Here is a 24,028-nt window from a genome sequence, read left to right on the forward strand (position 1 = left end):
TCGTTGAAAATGTGTTTCCTGAGGTATTTAGAATCCATACAAAGTATTCTCACAGCAAACTATTAGCAACCTACTCCTTCTACTCACATTCTGATGTGCTTCCTTTATTTTTATTATATATCCAAATTTGATGTGGTGCTCTCCTTGTTGGAATAAAATGCTCCTTATATTCATGCTAAATTAGAGATTTATGTGTGATTTAAGGGTTCAAATCTTGCCTTTCATGAAATTTATTATTAGACACTTATATTTACATTTTTCTATCAACATTTGCCCAGGAAATAATAGAAGTCCAAAGAAGTTATATGTATGTATGTATGTATGTATGTATGTATGTATGTATGTATGTATATGTGTATATATATGTATATGTATATGTATATATGTATATATATATACAGGATGTGTAAAGATGGTTATTTTAATTCAAAAGTGTAATAATTGATTCACTATTTTATTGCTTCATCTCAAAGTTCATATTAAACCTAGGTCTTAAAATAGCAGGAATAGACAGCTTCTCATGCACCTTTAAGGAACAGTAATTTTTACCATAAAAAAGTCACTGTTTGATTAGACAGCTATGAGGTTTCACCTAAAAAAAATCACTGTTTATCTGATTTCTATCTTTTTATAAAGCAAAACAAAACCAGTATTTTAAAATAAAAAATAAGATTTATTAAATTTATCAGCTTTATTTTGTATTGCTTCCTTATTTAAATCATAGATTCGCTGGTATATTCTCATGGGTAGTTATTTCAGTAAATTTGATCTGAAATGTCACTCACAAACAAAATAAAAATTCTAAAATTAAGAAATAGAACCTAATTAATCTTCAGCATAATGTCAATACAGTTCATATTTTCTTTATTCAACACCAGAAATGTAAAAGGTGATATCATATCTGAAAAAAATTCACAGTAGATTCTTTGGTCTGTTAAAATTAAAATTTGAGGTGATACCAGCATTACTGGGATCATCAGTAACAGAAAATGTAATTGTCTAAACATGTGCAAAAGGATTTATTTTACTTTGAAGTAGAAAATTAAAAAACAACAACAACAAACCTACCAAAAAAAAAAAAAAAAAACCACACCAAAACCAACAAACAAAAAACCACCACAAACCAAAAAGAAACTGTTTATTAAACAGTGTATGATATTGAACATTGTGGAATGAAAGCATACCTGCTCCAAAGGGCACATGGTATGAGGCAGTAGATTAGGAAAGATCAGTCTTTTCTGATAAGCTCCCTGTGGTGTGGCTGGTAGAAAAAAGACTTAGAAAAACCCAGCAAAAAATTACCAGCATCTCTCACAGTGAGAATAAAATATAACAAAAGCCTGTAAAAGCTGTCAGAAAGAACAAACAATTCTTGATCCATAGTAGTTAAAAGAAGTCTGTAAACAAAGCAGGTTTTATTTTCATTTCAAACAGTCCTGTGATCAGACTGAAGTGAGATAGCAGCTGCTTAAATAAAGTTAACAAGCCAGATACTTCAAACTCAGTAAAATGCTACTGTATGGGATGGTGTGGCAGTTTGTTTTTAATGAAAGCCAGCTTTCTGGCTACAAGCAATATGTGTTATCAGAACTTCCACTTGAAATTTCACAAAGAAGGAATTGTTAACACTGCATGTGAAGAAGCAACATATTTCAGGTTAAAACTGGGGTTTAAATAAGCTATGAGTTTACTTTTTCTGGTGACTCCTTTGTCACCAATATTTTCAGAAGACCTTACTCATTTTTATTTAAAATTTGATAAAAATGGATGCTGAACTACTGAAATTTGTGAATAAACATATAAGGATAGTTACAAACTACAGTAGTATTCAGTCAATCAAAAGAGCTAAAATTTCCCATCTGTTACTGAATTATCACAGAGGAAAAAAATCATCCCTTCTTTTCCACCGGTCAAATCATATTAAGCAGGTTATAAGCAGAGACTGAAGGATGAATTGCACATATATGAGAAAATTCATTTCCTTAATCTCCAGTTTCAATGGTATAACAATGAGTATCATTTTAGGAAGTTTCATTTTCAGGCTAGAAGAAGGAATTCAATTTTGGAGAAACATGCCATCTAGGAAAAAGAGGTAAAAGGACACAGACTGGGTAGAATAACATGGAGATCCTAACTCTGTCTTATATGCCAGGCTTATTACTTTGAATTATGCTTCAAAGTCTCATTAGCACTCTACCAACTGTTTCATCATACTATATTGCGTATAACAGATATTTACGTAAAAAGATACAATATTAGACTAACAAAAAATGAAAAGTGCTCAGGAAATACTTCTTCCTTTAAAGCAATATCTTTCCTTTTCTGTTTCTAACAGACTTCCCCCAGATTCCCACCAGAAGGTGAGATGAGGACCTTGGACCATTTTTTTTGACCACTAGGTTCATTATTTAACTACTAAGCTACCATGGCACTAGTAAAATAGCTATTTTGAGTTATAGTTCTTAAAAGAGTAAATTTCCTACTCCTATCATAATGCTTGTTTTCTTTTGGTCATCGTCTTGCACAACATTTTATTTCAAAAAATTTGTCTCTACCATGATTGTTTGTGGGTTACTGTAATGTGTTCAGATATTCTGCCTACAAGTACCATAGAAGACTGTGAGATAATCAATAAAACAGTGTTGAGAATAGCTTGAGTAGTGTACAACAGATGAGGCATGGATCAATAACTGAACTAAGAAAAGAGCATAAGCTGTTGAAGAAAGAAACACTCATGGAAGTGAGAAAGACAATATTGTGCAAGATTGGGGTTGTAGTTGTTGTTGTTGTTGTTTGTTTGTTTGTTTGTTTGGGGTTTTTTTAAGAAATAAAATGGATCAAGAAAGCAAGCTTAATTTTACCATTTCCTGATTTTTGATAGCTTAACTTTGTAGCCCTCACCATGTGCTTCATACAGCATTTTGAGTACAGCATAAAATGTCTTTTGACATGTATAAACACTTTTATGATTAGTAGTCACAGGGTTTATTTATTGTCATGAATTGTGTCCAATCCAATTTGGTTTCATATTGTCCAATTTCCAAGTATCTTTCATTGCAAAGAGAATTTTGGAAATCTTTAAAGGTTAGGGGCTCAGTTGAAATAGCCTGCCTTGGCAAACTCACTGAAACATATCTGTCAAGCACAGCAAAATCCTTGTAAAATGCTCCACTGCTGTAGGCCATAGAAAGGAGCTATAATAAACTCTGACCCATAAAAAGTCATGTAAACATTATAACCTGTTTTTACTAGCCTTTTAAGTGCCAGGAGCAATTGATCTTATATGGCTTAGGTCTTTCTAGCTTCCCAGTCTCCATGAGCACCTAGGATCCTACATGGGTGTTCCAAGTGCCTCTGGCTTTGGAAGCCTAAAATAGGAACAGATACCATGCTATCAGCTATTTAGTTATTCATTCCAGACAGATGTTTGATATTTCCAACAGAAAACATTTTAAAATGTTTTAAATGAAGCACCTACAGAAATCAACAATTTCGGTCTTGTTAATCAAAATAAATGTCCATGCCATCTCAAGCTGTTTCCCTAAATTGCTGCGTCTGTCGCACTGAAAAGAATGACAGGAGGAAAAAAAAAAGAAAGAAAAAAAAAAATTTAGAGTAACAGTGCCCTTGCCTTAGGGCTCTCTGATCAAGACAGCTTCTGTAAAGTTCAACATTACTGTTTGTTTTCAGAAAAGTGCTGCAAACCTTAGTCCTCAGGGGAAGCTGAAGTTCACTTCAATGCACTTCAATGGGATTTTTGCCTGAGTAATAGCTGAAGGATTTAGCTCACTGCTAACTTCACGAACAAACAACGTGAATTTTACAGCTTTTGATTTCTGCCAAATTCTTTCCCCATTAAATTGCTGTGGGAAATCAGCCATACAATTAAAACCTATTTTATGCCTTCAATAATGCTAATGAAGCAATTGTGGATTCCAGAATTTTATATATGTGTGTGTATATATATGTCTGTATTTTGTCATCACTGCAGCAGCTGTTGTTGGCCTCAAACATCTCTTAAATACATAGACTTAGCAATGGAGGTGCACATGACTCTGTTGGTTATTAAACCTCATTTAAAAAGCCCAAAAGCCCTTCCCTATACAGATGGTTGCCATAACATGCAGAAATTTGCTACTTATTAATATGTGCACTCTATTCCTTTAACTCATTCTGGTTAAAGAAATTAAAAATATAGATGTAATGAGGAGGTAGTGTTTGAAATTTGAAGCTGGTTCTCCGACAGTTTATCTTTCCCAACAGGGTATTTTTTGAGGGCACATCTGAAGGTAGCATAATTTTACATGCTAGTGTCTGGACCTGGAACTAAACATAAAAACTCAGGTCTATTATTTGTTTCAGTTTTTGAATCCTTATAGGAGATGTCCCTCTAGATGAGGAATTTTTGGTTTTTTTATTTCAGTACTTCTTATGGGGAGAGCAGGCAAAAAGATCGTCTCCAAAATTATGGAATTACTACCCTGCTGTAAAATATATGTCATGAAAGAAAACTGTTCTAAATTCTAGTTTTGATTCTTCACAGAATGATTTAGGCAGAATTTTGGCCAACTATTTTGATTCTGAGAAGCAACTGTAGACAAGTGCAAAATTCAGAATTCTGTTCTGGGACATAATACTCACTTTTCTGTGTATTTCCCTTGGAGATATAGAAAGTACAGAAAGGATGACCTGAACTTCAGAAGACTGAAATATGCTTTTCTACTTAGAGCCAGAGATTCAGTGATCCCTCAGCATCACAATATCCATATTTGGAACATTTGCACTTTCACTGCTGTACCCCTGGAAGAGGCCCACAATCCTGAGTTGAGTGGTCGTGAGGGAGAGTGCAAGGACATTTAGATTCCTGAGAATTCGCAGTAAGTGGTGTCCTGAACACAGAATGACATAAGCCAGCAAATAGGAAATATATGAATAAGGATTTACCTAGGGTAGTCTCTCCCCAGAAGAAAAATGGGAAGCAAAATTTCCTCACAAGATCTTCCAAATTTTATGAATAATCAAACAAGTATCTCTCTTCAGTTAAAAGAAAACCCTGACACTATTCCTGATCATGTTTAGTAAGAGTTAAAGTTTGTTCAGAGCCCAAATCCTAAGCCAGTTGCCTCCTCCCCAGGTAATTGATAAAGAAAAATCATAATTTAGAGCATTTCAAAAGGCACTGAGTTTTCTAGCACTCCTGGTATTTCAGTGATTATGTGCATGACCTCCTCCAGTAATTTTTTGACCATAGAAATTAACCACTGGATATTTAAGAACGGGGGTGGCAGTCAGTGGTATATAAAAATAATTGAAGCAAGAGGAAATATTCATTCATGCAAATTTCATTCTCCAGTATCTAGCCACCAGTTCTAAAACTTTGTTTTACGTTTATAAACTCCCAGTTCCATATTTCTATCAGATATATGTTGACATGGTTCTCTCATTGCCTTTTTACAGAAGTGCAATTCTGCAATATTACTTGCATATGAGAAGTATCAACACTGCAAAATAAATTATTATGTCCTTTTTTTTCCAACTTTTTAGCCAGCTCATGTAGCATTTGCAGAGTCAGACAGTCTGAATAATTTTCTTCTCAGAGAACATGTACAAAGTTGCTGTGTTTTCACTTTGTGGAAATTGTTTCCCTAGTGCAGATACAGAAGTGCTGGTACACTCCTGTTAATATTTAGCTGTTCTTGAAAACAGAGCTTGATATTTAAATCCAAATATTATGCTGGCTTCTTGGGCTGGCTGGTGTGAAATTTAATTTGTGCTGTTAAGCCTCAGAAGCCTGGGGAAAACACGAGATGAACGATAGCCATTAAACTCCAGTTTTACAATGTCCTTCAGAAATGAAATAGCGACTCTCTGCCCCATGGACTCAATGTCCCTTCAAGGGCCACCAATACTGGTGCTATACCTGAATTTTGGATATGAATATTTTTCACTGCTCATGGCAGGGGGGTTTGAACTAGATGACATTTAAGGTCCGTTTCAACACAAACCACTCTATGATTTTTATTTCTAACCTTTCCAATGCACAGACACAGTGTTTAGAAACAGAACAGAGTAGTAGAAGAACTTTAATTTGGCCTCAGCAGTTATGTTTGGAGACTTCCATATTTATTTTTCTTCTACCAACCTCTTCCTTGTAAAATAAAATAAAATAAAATAATTTAAAAAAAAAACACCTTTTTTTTTTTATTTCTCAGATTATCCTACACTTATATCCATAAAGTTGCCCTAAACAAATAAATACTTTCCCAACTGTGAACACTTGTAAAATTATTAATAAATAAATACAGTCAAGAAAATAGTTCTCAAGAGACATTCATAATGTCAAACAAGTTTGAACTAATTAAAACAACTTCTAAACAGAGGCCTAGTCAAGTACCTCTGAAAAAATTAGCACCAGAGGGAGGAATGGCATTCCACCAGTTTTTGCCAACAAATCTCTTTGCCAGCACTTCTGAAGGCATCAGTTGTTTGTTCCTTTGTGCTAACTCAATGCAGCTCTCCTACATGCTCTCAGCTTCAGAACATCAGAGAACTTGTAGAGCCAAAATAAACACATTTTTTTCTGTCAACACACTTCACATTTCCCCCCCCCCATAGTGATGTAGTAACTTTCAACTTAAAGATTCTGCAGTCTTGTGTGGGCGAGGTGAAAAGCAAGTTCATCATATAAAACTCACCTTGGAATCTCCTGGGTTTTTTTTTTTTTTTTCTCTTATTTTCCTTACTATTCAGTTAACATTAATCACCCCCAGCTGCTTCATTCAAATCAATAGGTCAGGGGCTGGGAAAAGCCTGTCATTTCCTGGCTATGTTAGCTGCCTATAGATGATATTTTTTACATTTGAATAGAGGAATTAACCTGAATATCCTGCAGATTTTGACAAAAACAACATGATGCTGAACACTGATTTCTGCTCCAAAATCACTTCACCTGCCAGACAGGAGACTGAACGGTTGTGACAAAACAACAAGGTTACTGGCAGTGTGACTAGACAGTATCACCAGGAGGTCAAACAGTATCAGCCTGTTCCAGCTGAGAACAACAATTTGGGTATGTGATGTGACAATATAGAGCTTTGTTTCCTACCCATGCACTATCCTATCTTGTTTAAACCAGACCTATTCCCCAATAGCTAATAATTTTATTCATATTTTTATTTATTTATTTTATAAATATCACACTGTTTCAGGCTTTGATTTACAAATTTCAGTAGTTAGAATTACAGATGTTTGTATCTTGATTGTTATTTGGATTCATCATATTTTCATTATTTCTATATTCTTCGGTCTACATACTCCTCTTCAGACTTGTGCAACAATATATACCTCTATCCTTATATTTTATGCTGTGTATAAAATTTAATTTACAGGAATTTCACTTCTGTGAAATTTCTTGAACCCCCTGGGCATTCAGTGATGAACGCTGTGTTCAGAATTCTCCATTCCCCCAAATTTTCTCAATTTTCTCTTAAAGCAAGTTTCTTTCCTAACAGCTATGTTGAAATTTCTTCTAGAATTCTCCCCATGTCTTTGATCCTACTTACTCTTCCATTATAAAGATGTTCTAAGAAATAATTTACAATAAAGGGATTCGTAATAATACAAGTTACAATGCCTATAGTTTTCTTCTTATCACAGACTGGTTTCTATGCCTTTTTGATAATGTTATTACCTTTAATTTTGATGACTGATTATTATCAGAAGAGCTTGATGATTTTATTCGGTTAGAATATTTAATTTCATTTTTAATACCTATAAAATATCTCTAGTCAGCTTTAGAAAGCTGTTGCTAGGGACTTTTTAAAGTAAGTAAAGCTTATAAATTGTTGAGGAATAAATCTAAGATTTCAAAGCAGGATAATATTCATTCTAGTAAGTTTAGTACAACCACCCTAGTCTGACTATGGAGATGAGTCAGCAGAAATAACATCTCATCTCTGGGAATGGTCCCAGCACTTGGTAACTCCTCACAGATGTGTTAATCAGTGGTTAACTATAACAATCGTATAATTGGCAACATGTATGGAGAGAACTTATTTTGGTTCTGACTGCAGTTATATCACTTTCCAATACTTTTCCAAAAAAAAACCCTGGCAAACCACTTGATTTAGGTCTTGCTAGCTTCCACCTGTCCTTAAGCATGTGAAAATCTACATTAATTTTGATGAGAGTTCTGATTTTCCAAGTAGAGAAGAATACTGTTTTTCAGGGTACACACATAATTAGTATTTATGGTAATTAACAGCAAAGTATTTGTAGGTTTTGTAGGCAAATGGACTATTATTTTCTTTAGTTCAAAAATAATAACTCTGATGGTGTGATTGGACACCACAATTTGCCCTCTATCTGATAGTTACTTTGAAATTTTCATTTGAAAAAATACCATGTTTTTTGTCTCTGTGGTTTCTTGTCACAAATAATTCTCAATAACTTTCCATTAAAAAATGTCCTTTGGTGTCTTCGGTGGTGTCTTTGCTTAAAGTATTTTTACAGTTTTAAATTTTGCCCTTCTCTTTTAGTCTAGTATAAACAAAATAAATATGCCAAAGAATCGAACATCTTGTGGCAGAGCTATTTTAAACTAAGTAAAATCAAATTGCATTGCAACCAATACGCAATATGGTCAGTGTCAAAGAGTTCAAACATATGCCTCACTTCAAAAAACACCCTCAGTAATTCTTTTTTAAAAATACAATTGCCCTAAATTTTTAAATAATATGAATAGCCTCTTCATAGTCATCATTCCTACTTCTCCATTTCCATCTCTTTTTTTGAACAATCTCTCCATGTGAGTGGGATGGGTAGGCCTACATTATAGATCTAACTGTACCCTGTTACTTATATATGGATTACAAATGTGTATTTATAACATTAGTTTAGCTTATGCTGCCAATATTGATCTTGTGCAAGCAAATTTCATATATTTATATGCATATATAAAAACCCCTGCTGCAATATGAAATACACTGCATTGTCAAACCAAATGCTTACCTGGGGAAGGCATATAGGTGTATGTGTATTTATACATTTACCTTTATCTGTGTATAAGTCTGTTTCTATATATCTACATACAATTCAAGTAAATGTGCTTCAACTGTTTGGAAGCAAAATGCTTCTTGTACTTAATAAGGCCATAATCTACTTTTCCTTTTAATAAATTCTGTAATCAGACACAGAAATTGCATGTGGCCTGAAAAGGCTCCATGTAGAGCAATGTTTGAAAATAACTTAAATTCTATTTCTGTTTACCCATACTTTCACCTGAGGCTAGCTGAAGCTTAAAAGCCAGGCCATTTGAAATGCTTAGGGCCATTTCTGTAATAAACAGAGCAGAGAAACAGAGAACCGTTAGTAATTTCCAAAGTGCAAATTAAGTTGCCTTTCATGCAGACATTACACTGCAGACATTACACTGCAGACATTACACTGCATAAATAAATGAGATTGACAACATAATTTAAAATTTGATTTTTATACTACTTTTCCTTACAATATACCTCACAAACTTAAGAACAAGTTCTTTACTATTTGAGATATAAAGTTACTAAAATTATCAATATCATGACCTAAAAATGTTGGGATAAAAATAATAAGGGTGATTAATTAATGATTAATCTATTTTTTTTTTGCAACAATACAAATTTTCATCATTGATCAGTCTCATAAAATGCAAAAACAAAGGGTTCAGTCTTCAGTGACCATATTCTTTTCATCTGGAATTCAGTGGTTCTGATTCTGAATGTATGTATTTCATTCATACACTTAATCATCTATAATCTGTTGTAATTTTAAATATATTAAAAAATGTGAACCTGAATCACTCTTTTTAGGGAAAGCCAGGTGAAAACTGAATTTCTGGTTCTTATGTTGGCTGCCTTCAGTACTGCACACACTGACACTCAGAGGCCATTCATAGGTTTTTTGCATTAACTATTTCTGTATGTGCATGCAAATCAAATTTTGCTATTGTATATGGCTGAACTCTCCAGCTGTCTGTACTGAAGGAGATCTGTTCAGATGCCTATCAAAATCAACAGACTAAAACACAGCATATCATCTTAAATAATCATCAGCTTTCTACTGATGTGTTAAGCCTTCAAAGGGCAGACTGAATGTACCATTCTCTCAAAATCTACAGGCAGTTTCAGAGGAAAACAAATCCTTCTAGGTACAATTTTTAGGTTTGTTGGTTGGGTTGTTTTTTTTTTTTTTTTTTTTTTTTGCTTTTTTTTCTAGATGTCCTTCCTATTACTTTTCTGTGTCTGCCAAAATACAGGCTGCAATATTTCAATCTTTAATAAAGTTACAGTTTGTATGTACAAAAACTAGTATGGGGTTTTGGTTTTTTTTTTAATCTGATACCTTATTCCCAAAGGGTGGTACTATTGTTAGGTATTCATATGTTGCTATGACACTTTAATGTAATTTCTCTTAGAGTTTAAGATAATTATTTATTTAATGTGGATACATGACCTGAATTGAGCTGCTTGATGATGCTGAGATCTGCATAATATTCTTTCCTTTAGATGATGTTCTGTGCTGTTAGGCTTGTACTTTTTTTTTTCCCATAAATACAGTGGATGTTGAATTTGCAATCAAGGTTTGGGCTGTTGTGATATCTGGTTTTTCTGAAGAACAGACATTCTGTGGGGATCTAAGGATCTCTGAGACCTTAATTCACTTCCATTTAGTTTAATGAATGAAGTTCTATTAATTTCAAAGTTGCAGAAGCAACCCCCAGATAAACATCAACATGAAAGCAAGTCTAGCAATGCTAATTCCTGGTACTTATAAATCCTGAATTTAGTTTTTATTTTGAAAGGACACTAAGCCAGTTTACTCAGTACTGACAGCATTCTGTTTTCAAAACTCCTTTAAAAACAGCTCACTTGCAAACTGAGCTGAAAGGAATGATATTCCTCTATTTTTCTTACCCCCAAACTTAACTGCAGGTGGTCAGTGGAGCCCATAACTGAAAGTGGTCACTGCAGGACCCATCCTCATATTGACTGGCAGAATGATATAGAGTCCTTCTGAGAGTAATTTTTATTAGAAGATAGTCAAAAAGTCCCATTTTCAAATAAAAGTGGGACTTCCACCTCCTGGCCATATCACAGCATACATCTTTACCAGAAGGCAAACTACAAGCTAACTAACGAAGTTAGAGATAGTCATAAGATGCTACAGCATGATTCAAGTTGAGAAATGCCATTTAGATTCAGCCTCAAAACTGTACCCGGTATTTCAAGCCCAATTCACAAGTATGAGGCTCTTGTTTCTAGAATGTAATCTGTGTTCATTCTAATCCCCTTTTATGGGCTCGTTTCCTACCCACTCCACTTTCTATCGCCATTTTCTTCTTTCTTTAATATAGCAGTTAAACTCCTGTATTTTAAGGGGGTAACGGTGGCACAGAACTCATCATTCATATTTACTACTTTCTGAATGTTCTGCCTCATTCAGGTTTTTCACTCAGCTTCCTCACTTACAGTCTTTTAACAAATATTTGTGAATGGCAACGAACTACAATCGCTTATAGGAATATTCTTAATTTCGATTTGTATTCACAACTGGGAATTAATTTAACAACCAGTTGCTAGACTAGATTTTAGTTCTTCTGCCTCACATCTCCAGTTTTCATGTCTGATGCCATCCTTAATGTTGTCCTCTCCTGGATACCACACTACCAGATACTTTATTCTAGTTTTGAATGGAGACTTAACTGGGAATCATCACCCCAATAATTATTGCCCAAGGGAAAACAAACAAACAAACAAGTCTTGAAAAGAAGGAGATTAATTTTTATGGATGGAAAATTTTAAGAAAGTAAGATTCGTTTTTAGCCTGCATTGAAGTAAAACCTTGACAGCATGAAATGCAAAGCCATTAAAGTTATACAGCTCTTATTCACTTAAAAATGACCCATAGCAAAGGGCATTTGGCTCATGTGTGGGCAACATGTTTTCCTTCTTTGTATTAATCCAGAGTTGAGAGCTGAACAAGGAACCTTTGTATCTCAGAGGACATCTCTCATGGATTGGCTCTTGAAGGGAGATCCCCTTATTCTTCCTGATGGAACTATTTCACTATGTAGAACTGCATGCCTGGCTGATGGTCAAGCAGAATGATTGCTCAGAAAGTTACTGCAAAATTAAAACTATGGGTTTAATTTGGTCATCACAGCTGTGAAGAAGCATCTATGACTTTCCAGGCAGGTACTCTCCCTGCTGCATTATGCTGGAGCACATGAGTATTTTTTAACCAAGGAATCTGTTCTGCTCAAAACTCATAAGTTCTTAGGAGAACACTCATATAATTTGATTTTTCTTTTCTTTTTTTCCTTCCGTCAGAGGAAAAAGAAATGCATATTTGGCTATGTAGTATGCAATCAGTTTTAAGAATAGGTGTTAATCTCATCAGTGTGTGTCATCAGAGGAACATTATCACAAGTACCAGTCCATCATTTATATGAGCCATTATACATCTTGCATCAGAAATGTTAGTCTCAAGTGTCTGGTATGTTGACCCTCAAGTTCTGAAAGCTATTCTATGATGAACCACAGCACAGAATTGTGGAGTCAGTTCCATCATTCTTTTTAGGGCTGAATGACTAAATCTAAGTGTTCCTTTAATTCCAGCAGTAGAGACTGAAATTTATCTGCAAATTATCCTTACAGATGACCCCATAAGATGGGTGTAAATAGCCATGATTAGTTACACTTGGCCTCTGACTAAAGATTAAATTTTTCGAAGGTCTGTCTAAAAAAAATCCCTTGAGCCATATTTAATTATGTTCACATGGAAGGGGAAAATATAGACATTAAAATAAATATATAATCGATAAATGAGGGAACCATCTCTTTAAAATCTAAAATCTCCACAGACAATTTGGAAATACAGTTTTAAAAAGAAGCTTTGAAGATTTCACTTGCTTATAACATCCAGTGAATATCAATGGCATAAGTTATATTGCCAGAAAATACAAAGAACATGTGTAAAACCACTTCTAAAGGTGTATCTATTAATTATACATTTTTAGCATCCCATTCTTCACTGACAAATAAAAATTGGTTATGAGAATTGCATAGACAGACAGCCTCAAGGAACTGACTTGTTACTCCATCACCAGCTGATACACAGCAGTATTTTACAAAAGTGTGAAATTTTTGCTCCTCCTAACAATAAAAGGATTTCAGATTCTTCTATTTTTAATCATCAAAATAATTTTTAAAAAATTAATGTAATATATAAGAATCAACAACTGAAAGCTCAGCTCTGAAGAGTTGAGATCTTTCTTTCTCTTTCACAGACATTGAGTCTGAAAAAAAAAAAAAACCAAAAAACCTGAGAGGGTTAAATCAGTTATCTTAATTGAAATACCCTGCTTGCCCAGGTACATTTGAGTCACCAGTAAAGCAAATTTTCGACTTCCCTCTAAAGGCAATGGGGATATATTAAGTGATTTTGAAGGCATGAAAATCTTGTCTGCTATATTTACATCTATATGTAAAAGGTTTAGTCCTTCTAAGGATCCTAAGTCTCACTGATAACTGTATAAGTGAAGTACCTGATGAAGAGACCCTCAGCAGCCATTTGGTTAGATGTCTGCATCAGCACCCTGTGTCTGAGATATATTTACCTGGATATTGAAATTTCTTTTTTCACATAACAGCAGCTTGAAGTCATGAGAAACCAGTCACCTCCCTACTGATAATTGCCATTGTTTACCACAAGCCAGGTGTCTACTATCCATGTGAGGTAATGGAGAGGGGGCCTATATATTGCTTTTGAGGACATTGGTTTAATTTTGTTTTATATTTTGGTTTCTTTTTCCTCCTACAAAGACTCCAGACACATTTATGAACTCATCTTAAACCTAAGAAATCAGTTTAAATAGTAAAAAATGAAGATGGGAACTACTAATAAAATTATTATGATCTTAAATATGGACTAGGTGACTCCTTGTCAAAAGAACTTTGTGGAGGCTGAAAATTTGTCTTCAAGGGATCATTTTAAAAGTTCACATCAGAAGAATGAATGTTTTGTAACTACTAAATCTCTAACTAAAATGTTCACTGTGTAGGAAAATGTTGAAAACTGGGAGAATATTGAAAAAAAAAATTATTGCCTGCTTGCTCTGTGACTTGCCCCTAAGCATCCACTTTTTGAGAATGGATGCTAAAATGTCTTGTCATCTTTATAATACTGTATACTAGCTAACACTTTTCAAAGTTTCCCTAAATATCAGGCTACTCTGTTTTACTGATGTGGTTTACTGAGGTAAATAATAACTTTGTGCACAAAACTCTTTGTATCATTCTGATTGCAACTGATGTATCCGTAATCCTCATGCATCTCTAGAGTAGTCTTTTACACTTTTCCATAGAACTAGTAGCTTGGAAGCATACCATTATCCTCTTCTTACACCTGAAAAAAAAGAAAAATCCTGCACTGATTTTTGAGGATCTGATCTTCACAGAACGCTACAAATCCTGTCCGTGGTTGCAAATATACACTGTACTTAGATGTTCTATCCAAAAAAAAACCCCAAACAAATATAAACTAAAAAAACACACTGCAGGAAATACTGTTTTTAGGAAGGCAGGATAAAAATTGAAAGTAAAATGAAATTTAATGAGATAATTCAATATGCTTATATAAAAGACATACCCCTTCTCTTCCCTAAAACCTTCCTTGCTTTTCTAAAATTTACCCAAAGGTTTTAGTCTAAAAAAGGCAATTTCTATTTACAAGAGTAGCTGAAGCAATTTAAATAAGTTAGGCCTAAAATAAATATGTGAGATTTCATATATCTCACTGGAACATGTGTTAAAATACATCCTTTAAAGAGTGAGAGATTAAGAACTTGCTTTAAAATTAATCCAAAATGAAGGAATTTCTCCATTTGACAGGTGTAGATTTTAAATGTTAAAGGTCTGAGCCCGCATCACTTGTATGTTTAAAGCTCCTCATGACCTCTGAGTACACTGTAACAATGATTTACTCAATTTTTACTTGGTTACTTCAGGTTGCCAAAGGATTTTATACTTACTGCCCCATTTACAGAATGGCAAAATGAATCATTATCATCTTCAGTCCAAACCAAGTCCTTTCTATATGGTCCTGTCTCCTTTTTGATAGGAAACCTCTAAGTAACCAGGAGACTAGATCTCTTGGAAGCTACTTTAAATTTTGCACTGCTAGTAAAATTACACTATTGATGTTTTCTATATGACAGGCAATCACGGCATCAAAACTACATACTCTTCTTGCTGTGATTCAAAAGCTTCATCAGATTCACAAAATCCCTGCTCTTTGTACAGAACATTTGAAAGCAAGTGCAACCAAAAGCCCTGTTACTCAAACAGCTACCCTAAAGGAACCAGGACTCTTTTAATGTCATCTTTATACAAATACCCTGTTATTAATCCTAGCAATATTAATCCTTTATTTATATTCCTCACTCAATTCATGAGTTTCTAATAGATTGAAATGAAGCAGAATTTCAAATTCATCAGATGTCCGTGTATGTAAGCCTCTCTAATGTTTATTATACAATTATATGTGCTTAATTCTGGTAAACACTGCAAAAATTATCATGATTCCCAAAGTACAGCTACAGGGAATATGTAGGAGTGCTAATAATGTGACATGAAGGGAAAAATTACGTAAATCCATGAAGTGCTCTGTTTTGCACTGCTCACACTCTGAAGTCAAGCCAGATACACAAACATGAAAAAATCTAGCACTCGCTGGCAGAGTGCCAGCCAACTCCCTCACACATGAGAGCAGTTTATGTATCAGTAATGGCTGAATCAACAAGTGACAGATTTCTTCTTACAGCTAGATGAAGGGTGGTTTCACTGCAAAGAGTACGTTTACATTCACCTCATGTTCCACCGCATCTCCTAAAACCAAAGAGTGTTGAACTTGGAATGAAAAAAGGAATGGCTTTATGGCCACCAGGACCTGTTTAGGGTTCTGGAAGTCCTACTATTTGTTCTGCCTTGCTGAGGTTGAAGGTTTTTCCCTAACATCCAGAACAGTATTTTCTGAAATGAAAGAGGAGAAAATATAACAAACAAACAAACAAAAACCAACCATTCAAAAAAAAACCCAAACCCCCCCCCACACACACACACCAAAAAATGTGTGGGTACAGTGTCAGAAGCCTGTTTTTAAAAAGTGCATGAATTACACTGCTCATAACAGTTAAACACACTCTACTCAGGGTCTCATATAGTCTAGGGACAGGCCAAACTACGTGTTACGGGACAGGAGGAATAGATTGGTCGTTAATGAAATTGGTTGTTAAATGATGAAATAAGTCAATCTTTAATCCAGTAGAGTTTTAATCACAGAAGAGATTGATCGTTATTTACTGTTGTTGAGGACATTGTGTACTCATGATGTGTGGAAGAACAAGGGATTCTTGTGTACTGATTCAAATTCACAAATACAGATTCAGTGGTTTGTTGTACTGGTTTCAGTGCCTGCATTTGATTGAAAAGCTGTGTGACATGCATCGTATAAAATGCACCAAAAAGCCCTCACAGTGAATTATGCCTTTTCTCTTTATCAGCAACAGCTCAGCTTGGTTCTCTGTGTTAAGCTATGTCCAACAGAGTGATGATAACCTACCTGGATAATACTGAGATGATATGGTACAATAAACATTCATGTTATACAAAATCTAAATATTGTGAAAGTTTTTATTTTGGACAATTTTGTACAGCTAACATTCATACCTCTACCTGATCCTCTTTTATTTTTCCTGCTGTAATGAACCCTCTTGTTAAAGAAAATAACTCCAGATTTGATGCAGGTGGAGATAGTTAACAAGATGTTGACCTAGTCATGCATTTGAGTCAAAGCAACACAAAGGCAGGAAAATGTTTTGCTAATCCAAATATTATCTATAGCTAAGGGTTATTTTAGCTGAGGTGGTTAATATCCTGAACTGTTTGTATAATCCTATTACTTCCTTTGTAATATAGATCATTGTGTCTTCTGATTAGCCAGTACAGTTACAATAAAAGGGAATGTTGTTTCACTCCTGTTTAAGTGTCTATTCTCTTTAGCTTGAGTGTGGCTCTACAAAAGCATGTAACATTGAGGGTTCATATAAGCACATTTATTAAGTAAAAAGAGAAAAACATTACCAATTCATCTACACCTAGCATGATGGACAACTGATTTACAACTAATTTTATAATATAAAATAACAACTGATCTTTCACCATGGCAGATATTCTGCAAGAGAAGGTGCTTTGAGAATATTAGGTTGCATTGTTTCTGCTTACTTTCCTCAAGGACTTTTCTTTATGAAATTTTGATATCTCTGTTGTAAAGATTTCTTTAAGACAGGTATTCATAGATACAGAGAGCCTTACTGTGATGGGATCTCTAAGATCAGCAGTGAAAAGGGATTTTAAAAAATGTTTCAAAGGCAGATGAAGTTTTTCTTATTGGTAATAAAATAAAGTAATAAAATAAAATAAAAAAAGCAGTCATCAAGATTCCACTACCACAGCAGTTATCAGCATTTTTATTTATTTATTTAGGACTCCAAAATTAAAGAAAAACATATCCTGCATGAAATAAGGAAACTCAGGGAGCTCACAATTTTAAAGAATAGATGGAAGTAAGATTATACTTACAAAGACACGATGTAATCAATTAAAAGGCTTTGTAGCACTTCAAAACCAAAATCTAGACCTGCCACAACCCAGATGAAAAAGTTTTTAGGGGAGAATCTTTATTTCTTTTTCTATTCTGCAATCTACCGTTTCCTTTTGGCGGTCCAATCCCAACTTAAACTCTGCTGGTTGTCTCTCTCCAATACCCACCATAACCTTATTCACAAAGGTAGGACTCAGATGACCCTTAGCCAAAGACCTTCAACTTTGTACCAGAAAAAAAAAAAAAAAAAATCTGAAGGGAAAACTCTTCCTTCAGTATACTCTTTCCTTTGGCAGACCCTTTGCAGTCCCACATGAATGGTCTGTGTTGGAGCCCTTCAAGTGGTGTTCCAGGATTTGTCTCTTTTTCAGACTTATCTCTAAATGGCAAGCTGTTGGCCTTGTTTGAGCGTTAGGAAGGTGCCCTCACAGATGACACAGAGAAAATAGTTTTCATGAGAGAAACTTCTCAGTAGTACTAACTTTCCCACTGCAGTCCCACATCAGCTGGATCTTCAGTCTCTTTAAACCCTAAGCCTGAATCTTACCTTAGGACTCAAATTGATCAGTAGCCAGGGACTCTCAGCCATGCTCCAGTTAAAAAAGCATTTTGGGGAGAAACCTATCTTCAGTGTGACTATTTTTGTCTGCTTCTTTGACACCCACCTCCCAATGAAGGTCTAAGGTTTTGTCTCTCACCATATTCCCAGTATTAATCTTGGGTTTAGTCTCAGCTGAGGCCCCCCTGCTAGGGCTCAGTATTCAGGGGAGAAGACATCTTTTTGTCACCTTCCCTTGCTTTAGCAGCTCCTTGACAACACAAATAAAACTGGAGCACACCCTAGACATTAACATATATTTTGATTCTGTCTTTGCCAAGGACCTACAGACATGGCCCAGACCACAATGTGACTCAGGAAAACATCTTGCAGCTCACACCTTCCTTTGGTTCTCCTTATTCAACTGCATGTTCACCCTTTGTCTCTCTCCCACTTCTAGCCCAAATGGTAACTTATATGGCAAGCTGTGGCTCAGTTAAAGACCTGCAGCCATGACCCAAACCACCAGCTTAATCCATCCCTTTAAAAATGATATTTTCAAATGCTTATGGGTTCAGACAAAACTCTGACAGCTTCTGTCTTGGCAGAAAAGGAATTTTCCCTCAGAAGGATTTCCATTATTTTGCCCAATTTAGAATGAAAAAGTTCTGAGCTCAATTTAAAATAAAAAGTTCTTTTCCACCATGAGGAAACTAAATCTCCCTCTGGAATGTACCCCTAGCCAAAGGTAGGGCAAATGAATTATTTTTGTAATGATCCAAGAATCAGTGAAACATATACATGGATGACTGAACATTAGACACACATCTGAAAAAGCTTCATTTAATTTTGCAGTAAAAAAAAATCTCTTTCCTCAAACAAACTGCAGAATGTGCTTGCTCCCTTTTTTCAGTGAGAAAATTGAGAAAATAATTCTTTTTTATGCCTAAAGACATGTTAGGAAGGATCCTCCGGATCCTTCCTGTTCGTGCCTAGACTCCCCAGGGTTCCTCCCTGCCATGACCACGTTCCAAGGCTCCATTTCAAACTGGCGCCATTATCACTACTTCAGCAATGCTCTAGTGATGCCAGTCCCCCGTTCCGTGTCTGTCTCTTCCTGAGGGGTCCTTGCTACATGGACCCTGCCCTGCCTCGTTTCTCTCTGGAAGTGTCAGGGTTGTTGAGGGACTTGCTACTGGCCCTTAGCTCTGTCCCCTGTGCTCAGGCCCTGCAGGATGGTGTGTGTCAGGGTGGGCATGACCAGCCCAGTGTCCTCCTGGCAGCCAGCTCCCCAGACTGAAATGGCAGCTTGCTCTCACTTATTCCTAAGGATTTATTTTTTTTTAATTGATATATTTTATTTGCATGTAATCCTTACAGTCCTTCACAAGCACTTTGTGTAATATATGGCATCCTTATTTAATAGGAATTTTAGATAGACTGTGAAGCAAGATTTTTTGTTTTAATGTAAGTTGTGAATTCCTGTCATTATATTTATTTAAATAGTTGGTAAATCAGTCTATGGAGTGATATGCAAGACAACCAAACCAATAAAATAAATTATGACATTGATTACTCCTTGTTCAATGGGTTGCTAGTGTCTGCCTCAAAGCTTAGTTCCACATAGTAAATATGAGAATCGGCCGAATATCTAGCTGTTTGTATAACTCAAAAGAAAACATGGTATGGCTTCATTTAGAAGAAAGGGTGATGAAAGGAAAGATCATAAATATCAAAGTGAAAGAAAACAATTCAGCAGTTTAACCAATTCTGTTGTTCTGCCACAGAAACACAGTGAACCTTCTGCCAAAATAGGTAGACATGCCTACTTGCAATAATAATTAAGTCTACAAAATAATCATAATAACAGTTAATTTAAAAAAGAAAAGTCTTTGTTCATTTAGAAATCTTGAATCTTATAAAATCTTCAAAAACTAAGAGCAAGGTAACTTCACACAAGCGTTTAATGTGGAAGTATATGCAAAGCTGCATCACATCTGTAATCTTACTCTGGATTTTAGTATCATTTCTCTAAATAATTGCACATTCTCACCTGCTTTTATATTGGAAGGGATGGAAGATTTCTGTTTTGAAGAATGAATTAGTTTGCTTGAACCTGCATGTAAACACTGTATGTATGCACTCTAGCAGCAGCTTTTCCAACCACTCAGTCACTGATTTAAGAGAAGATTTGGGAAGCTAAGAGTGCTACAACCCCTGATCTTGTGCTGTGTGTTTTGTGATGTAGCTGTGGTTGATAGTACTTTTTCCAGTTAAGAGCTGTGCTTGACTTAGGGGTTGATTTCAGAGTCAGGAACAGAGTCCATAAGTAGATGACAGACTCAAAATTGTGCAGAAAATCCATTATAAGAAGTGAAAATCAATCTCTAGAGTGTTGTAGAACTAGCAGATTATTTTCCTATTCTGATAGATATTCAAGTTTTTACACCTTCATCTTCATTAGGAAGGATAAGAAAATAATTAATCATTTTTCCTAAGGATTAAAAGGTAAACTTAAAGTGTTGATATCTCCAAAACTTTTTCCCATTTAACATCACTAACCATGGAACATATCCAAATAAATCAGGGAAAGTCTTCAATATGTTTTAGCGTCTGCAAACAAATTCTGTTCTAAACAGAAAAGAAATACAGTGAACATTTCAGTCTCAGTTGAGTCCCTCTGCCTGGAGCAAGGACACATTGTAGATAAACATGGAAGAAGTTCTGAGGAAGGACATTTAAATAAAATTATTTATTGCCCACAATAATAGATGCGATTTTACAAATTTTACAAATGCATTTTCTTTTCACTTCCTAAAAAACCCTTTCAGAAACCAGGTTGCAGAACAACACAGGAGAAGGCAGCAGCAATTTTTCATCTTGATAGAGTCTGCATCTCCATATGATCATTTCCTGATGATGTGACTTTTACACACAATAATAACCTGCAATTTCAGTCACAGGACAGAATTAGCTGTATCATCCAACCTTTCTTGAATTCCCTGTGTTGTTCATCTGACAAAAGTGTTGCCTTATGGGCGCAGTGAAGCCACTCAAATGCTCTCAGCCAGAAACAGGCCCTGCACACAACTACTTGTATCTATAAGTTACAAAAGATTAAGGGCTGTAGATCCTATAGATTAAAATAAAAGAAGAGCTCAATTTTCCAAAACCATTTGCTAAAAAAATTTATAACTTAATCTCCACAATAGAAAAAAAATCAGCAAAACCACCATTTCTTCAGGATTTTTTTAAACATTAACTCTTTAAGTCACTTTAACTGCCAAAATTTTAGGTGGGTATAGCTTACTAAATTTACTGCAGAAACTAAGGTTCAGTTGGCAATGGATAATGCAAAAGCTGTTTTATCCTCTTTGAAATGTTCTGATGGTTTTCCCTCTTGTACATTTCCCATAATTCTAAAATGAGACTTGCCCCACCCTGCTAGAGCAGGTGGTAGGACTAACCTTATCAGATTACTTACAACTGCTAGAGATATGTTATATGGAAACCTGTGACCCACTTAACAACAAGGGGATAAAAACTCCAATACATTTCTTTTTGACAAATTTTTAAATTATGCTTTACATTATTTGTGAACTTTTCGATGTTGCAAATGATACCTTACACAAATGTGACCGGTTGATGTGAGTAGTGTTACTTGAGGGAACATTTTAGATAACCTTTTCAAATACATTTGGATCTTTCATTTTTCTGAGTTCTCCTGATTTTATATACTTCAGTAATGCCTCCTGTAAGACCTCCTACTGTGACAGAGCATAAAGAAATTTTAATAACAACATTGAGAATGCAAAGCAGAGAACTAAGAATTACTACCTTCAAAGTACTGCTAGCATATTCTGCTATCTTCAATGAGTAGAAAATACAAGATTATTCACTTTGCAGTCTTGAAAATTCTGGATCAAGAAATTTTGAATATTAATTGAGTTCCCTAAGAATCAAAACTTTTCTTAGCTAATTGGTGAGGAAGATTATGCATGCTATGTTATATTGATGCTGGTCAACAGTCTTCTTTTTCTATTTGCTCTGTAGATCTCCCACAGTTTATGACATGAATTGAAAACTGGGAGAAAAATTCAAGCCCCTCTTTTGCTTTACCTGTGGTGCATCCATATTTGCATGTATGTCATAGGTGTAGGGCTACCACATTGAGACACCTGGAAAGCCTCCCATAAATCTTCATCTATTGACATTTTTACATGTTAAGTGTCTTATTTAAAAAAAAAAAAAAAAAAAAAAAAAAAAAAAAAAAATTTGTGATTTCCAAACGGTGATAGCAAATTTAGCATTTAAACAATTATTGCTTTCTACCCCAAGTACCATGACCTATCCAGTTTGAGATTTCTTTGTTCTAGAAATACCAAAGACCACAAACTACACATCTTGATATTTATTTTGGGAACTTGCAGTAAAACATCAGTGTAACCACTTTCTGGCTGATGGGCAGAATGTCATTACACCAGTGTCTTTTGATGCTTTAACCATCTTCAAACATTCTCAGTTACAGTATGTAGACCTCTTAGCTGGAATTAATCCACTTTACTTTGTAAATAACATTGCTGCTTCCTCCAGTGTAAATTTATCCTGGCTCCTTTAATCAACAGTGTAATTCTACAATGCAGAGTCATACGTTCCCTAATGTAAGAGCCGTTGCGCTTTGTTCTGAAGAACAAAAAGCATAAGAGAAGGTGTAATGTGCTCACAGCTCTGTGTTTACATATGAAAAGCAAAGGCAGCTGGCCAAATATACTTACAAAATGTTTAATTTTAAGAACACCAGTCCAAAAAATAATGATGGTATATGAAGAAACAAAGTCAGATTCTAAAAGCATGTGCCTCAAAATAATTGAAATGAAATCTAACTAAAAGTGCAACCCAAAAATGGTCATTGAATGCTGGAAATAAGAAATATAATGAGAAATACTGAAATTTATTTGCAGTAAAATAAAAAATAGTGTGCAGAAAATTGGAAGCCTTTATTCTACTCTATTTTAAGTCAATATACTTTAGTTTGAGAATAATGTATCCTGAAATCATTAATTACTCCATAGAATAAATATTTATTAACTTAAGTCTTCTACTGTGCAAGTCAGTTGAGCAATCTTCTTTGAGATACACATTTATTTTCTTCTCAACAGTAATTTTATAGGCAAGGCAAAGCTGTTTGTTTGAGGCAGTTGTTTGTTCCATAGTTTGCTGAAAATAAAGAATAGCAATATATATATTTGTTTAAATTTATAACAAGGTTGAATATCAAAAGGGCACTTATTCAAGAAAAAAAAAAGAACTTTTTTTTTAATAGATGAGATCAGAGAAAACTAGCTGTGCAGTTTTTTTGCTTTAGTGTGAGCCAAAGTAAACACAGAACAAAGCAATACCCACTCCGGGAAAGTAAACCACGTATTTAGTGGTTCAGAGATTCAAACATATTTCAGTAATTAATATATGCAAAGTTACCTGAAACCTAAAGTTTTCCTTTATATCCTCAGGCACTTAACCAGATGATCTTTATTCTAGTGGATAATGGGTGGTATGTAACTAATGAGTGGTATGTAACTTAAAACTATATTTACTTATTTCAGTGTAATGATAGGGTGGGGAAATTTTTCACTGAAATTGCAAAAGATTTGGGTATTTAAAGTATTATTCATAAATGCTGGAGTGAATTTGATTCCCAGGGCTCTTTGCCTATCAGTCTTAGGTTTTGATTACCCAGGGGGGAAAAGATTATAACACATATAGAGGATCATCCTTACATATCCTGGCAGA

The sequence above is a fragment of the Hirundo rustica genome, chromosome 2 (assembly GCF_015227805.2).
Source record: "Hirundo rustica isolate bHirRus1 chromosome 2, bHirRus1.pri.v3, whole genome shotgun sequence".
In the NCBI taxonomy this organism is placed as follows: domain Eukaryota; kingdom Metazoa; phylum Chordata; class Aves; order Passeriformes; family Hirundinidae; genus Hirundo; species Hirundo rustica.